Below are 4,347 nucleotides of genomic sequence, written 5' to 3' on the forward strand. Positions count from 1 at the left end.
AGGCTCCTCTGTCCATGGAATTCTCCAGGCAAGAATACTGGAGTGGGTAGCCATTCCCTTCTGCAGGGGATCTTCCTGACCCAGGGAGCAAATCCAGGCCTCTTGCATTACAGGCAGGTTCTTTACCATCTGAGCCACCAGGGGAGGCCCAAAACCTTTGAAGGTGTTGGAGGAGAGTGTCATTTCCTCGGGTTTGTCTCGCTGCAGCAAAAATTTGAAGTGACAGATGGATCTGTGTTATAGCTCAGTTTTATTATGAAAAACAAAGGATAGTACACCCTCGAGGAGTGAGGGTGGGCAGACCCAAAAGACTAAGAGAAGAGAGGCTCCAATCCTTCTAAGCTTCCTCCTTTTATACATTTGTCTCCTCCCCACAAGCCTGTCCTATGTAAATTGGGCTAGCCAGGAGGGCTGTTTGTTTTACCTGAGGTCCTCACTCTGATCCTTAGACCTGCCTTTGTTCTATTTTTGCAGGCTTTTCCCTTCTTTGTCTTTTAGCCACCACCATTGTGGACTCCTTTTTCCTGTTCTAACTACCTATTATTCCCCCTTCAAAAGATGGGAGGCCCAATTCTTTGGAAACACAGGCATCGAGGTCTCTATGGCTACTTCCTGTTGAAGATGGATGGTGAGGGGCATTGGGCCTCCCCCTCTTGCTAGTCTCGAGCTTCAGAGTCCTCATATCTGTGTCCATCTAAGGATGAGTGATTTTCCATAGTCAGGTGGTTTTATATATCCTTGTTGAACTAGCACTGCATGTTGTAGCTTGTTGACCTGGGCAGAGACAAAATGGGTTAGACAATTGATACTACATGAAGCAATCATGTGGTGATAATGGGGATTAGGAGGGCCATTAGCCAACTTCAAATTTCCCCTTGCCAGGAAAAGGATCCCCCAAAGAGACTGTAGTCAAGAACTCTCCAGCTCATTCTTTGAGATCCTGTAGGGCCTGAATGTTTTTCTTGAGGACTGTGAGACTCTTTAACTTGGCTGGAGGTATTTACCCAGAAATAGCATGTCTCATTCAAGATGGCTCAGGTCCCTCCTTGTTCAAGGATCAGGAGATCTATCTCCTGTCTATTTTGGAATACAAGCTCCAAGCTGTGTTGGCTCTTTAGAGCTGACCTCAGAAATCTTATCCCCAGAAACTTAATTCTGGGGACATTCATTAGAATGGCACTCATTTGTAGTCCTGGAAAGGTATCTGAGATCTCCTAGGGGCTCACAGTGTATTGAGTGTGTTTTCTTCTGTTTTCTTCCATGGCTTGACTCGTGAGTAGTGAATCCAGGAGTCATGTCCTGGCACCTTGACTGCTGTGGGAGTAGAAAGTATTACAGGGTAGGGGCCCTTCCATGTGGGCTGGAGTTGAACCTTTGGGGATCCATTCTTCCAGACTCTAATTAGGACTTGAGTCCCTGGAGCATATAGCAGTGACTCTTTAGAATCTTTTGGGTCCTGGTTGATACCCCACAAGCGTATATCCTGTTGGAATTGCCCAATGGCCATGGTATAAGACCAGAGAGTCTGAGCCTCTGAATCTAGGAAGAAGTCATTGACATAAGAAAAAGGTCTCCCATATAGCATCTCATAAGGACTAAGACCAACCTGTTCCTTAAGGGCCTTATGGGTGCAGAGGAGAGCTACTGGTAAAGCCTCCTTCCATCCCAGGGAGGTCTCCTGGGTTATCTTTTTATAGCTGATTTTAAGAATTGGTTGACTCTTTTTACTTTTCCTGAAGACTGAGGCCTCCAGGCACAATGGAGGTAACAAGTAGTGCCCAGTACTTTAGAAACCCCTTGGGTGACCTTAGAAGTAAATCATGTCTCATTGTCATTCTGCAATGACCTGGGCAGACCAAATCTTGGAATGATTTCATGGAGCAGCTTTTTACCACCTCCTCAGCCTTCTCAGTCCAGGTGGGAAAGTCTTCAATCCATCCTGTGAATGTATCTATCTTAACTAATAGGTATTTATACCCTTGAGAAACTGGCATCTGGATGAAGTCCATCTGCCAGTCCTCTCCTGGGTAGGTCCCACAATGTTGGATGGGCTGGGCCGGCTGGGGTCTTCAAGCTCCTTGGGGGTTGTTTAATTGGCAAGTGGGACAAGAGGAAACCTGTTCCTCTGAAGGAACTTTCTAGTAATCTTTGGAAGGCCTTTTCCCCAAAATGAGTGGTAACATGTAAGGAGTTCACCAACTTCCACTGGAGGTTCCCAGGCAGAAAAAGGAGTCCCTCCTTTTGGAACCACCCCATATGATCTTCTTGAAAGCCTTCACTCTTAGCTTTAAGAGTCTCACCTTCAGTATAGGAAGGAGTTTCTGGCAAGTTAGTCTGTGGAACTAAGGTGGCAACCCCTATTAGGTCATGGTTCTGTAACGCTGCTCTTAGCTACCTGATCAGCTGCTTGGTTCCCTTGTGCCACTTCTGTGCTCCCTTTCTGGTGTCCTTTATGGTGGGAGACTGAAATCTCAGTGGGCAGATGGACTGCCTCCAAGAGTCTAAGGATTTGATCACCATACTTGATTGGGGACCCCCAGGTGGTCAAGTGGCCCCTTTCTTTCCAAATAGCTTGTGCATGTAGCATCAGAAAGGCATACTTGGAGTCAGTGTAAATGGCTCTTCTTTTCCCTTTTCCCAGCTCTAAAGCTCGAGTCAGGGCTATGAGCTCAGCTAATTGGGCTGAAGTACCTGGTGGCAGAGGTTTAGACTCTATGGTCTCAAAATTGGAGACTACTGCATACCCAGCTCTTCTTTTTCCATCCAAGACAAAGCTGCTTCTATCAGTGTACCAGATTTCCTCAGAATTGGTCAGAGGATCTTCTGGCAATCCCTCTTGGGGCTTTGTCCAGTGGCCCAAAGTTTCTAGGCAAGAGTGAAAAGGCAGAGAGGCCTCGGGGATAGGCAGGAGGGTAGCTGGGTTAAGAACCTCACAAGGGGACATAGTCAAACCTGGATTTTCCATCAGCACTCCTTGATATCTGAGGATCCTTTGATCTGACATCCATAAATGTCCTCTCCCATTCAGAAGTTGTTTCACTTGGTGGCTGGTAAAAAATAGTTAGTTTGGCCCCAGGAGAGAGTTTTAAAGCATCTTCTATCAGGGCTGCAATAGCTGCAAGATTTCAAAGACAGGAAAAGATCTGTTCCCAATAAGGGAGTAGGACACTCAGGGACCATCAGGAACTGGTGGGAAAATATTGGTCCATCCCAGCAACAAAGTGCTCAGGTGAATCTTTTTGTTAATTGTTTTTCCTGTAGCACCCAAAATGGTACAGGTTTGGTGGGAGAAGGCTCTGGAGCAGGAGGTCAGGACAGAGTAGGTGGCCCCTGTGTCAACCAAGAAATTCTCAGGCCTACCTGCCACATCCGGTTGCACCCTTGGCCTGATTCTTGGCACAAAGAAGATTGAGGACAGAAGAACCCCCACCCGCTTGGGCAACAGCTACTAGGGCACCACAGATAGTGGAGCCTTTAGGACACCCTGGGGCACCCACTGCTGCTCACCTATTCACAGGGGGTTCGAGAAAACAAGAAACAAGAGATTGTAAAGGAATTAGGATTTTTTTTTAGCCATATGTCCTTCCAGCCATAGTGGTGAGGCCTTCCTACTCCAACCAGAGGTCTTCTGGAATCTGAGACAGCCACGTGAGCTTTCTGCTGAGTTTGCTTTGGCTGTTCTGGTTTCCAGCACGCAAGGCTTCTTGTCACTTCCACTGTGCTGGGTTTTCTTTACATTCAGCTTCCACCGCATGAGCTTTCGTGGAGTTGGGCTTCTGCTGTGCTTGGCTTCTGCCTCACAGAAGCCTTGGAGCCAAGGCTGTTTCAGCCAGATTAAAGCCAAGAAATGGCACCATAGATGTCTGGGGAGTGTGTAATTTCCTCGCTTCTGTCTTGCTGCAGCAAAAATTTGAAGCAATGAATGGACCAGTGTTATAGCTTAGTTTTATTAGGAAAAACAAAGGATAGTACACCCTCGAGGAGTGAGGGTGGGCAGATCCAAAAGACTAAGAGAAGAGAGGTCCCAATCCTTCTAGGCTTTGTCCTTTTATACATTTGTCTCCTCCCCACTGAGCCTGCCCTATGTAAATTGGGCTAGCCAGGAGGGCTGTTTATTTTACCTGAGATCTTCACTCTGGTCCTCGGACCTTTCTTTGTTCTATTTTCATGGGCTTTTCCCTTCTTTGTATTTTAGCCACCACCATTTTGGACTCATTTTCCCTATTCTACCTACCTAACAAAGGCATGATATATTAAACTCTAAAGTTCCAGAACATGCAACACATAAAATTCTGTTTAGTTAGAAATCTTGTCACTGAAAAAAAAAAAAAAATCGTTTAGCTGACA

The sequence above is a fragment of the Cervus canadensis genome, chromosome 4 (genome assembly GCF_019320065.1).
Source record: "Cervus canadensis isolate Bull #8, Minnesota chromosome 4, ASM1932006v1, whole genome shotgun sequence".
Taxonomy (NCBI): Eukaryota; Metazoa; Chordata; class Mammalia; order Artiodactyla; family Cervidae; genus Cervus; species Cervus canadensis.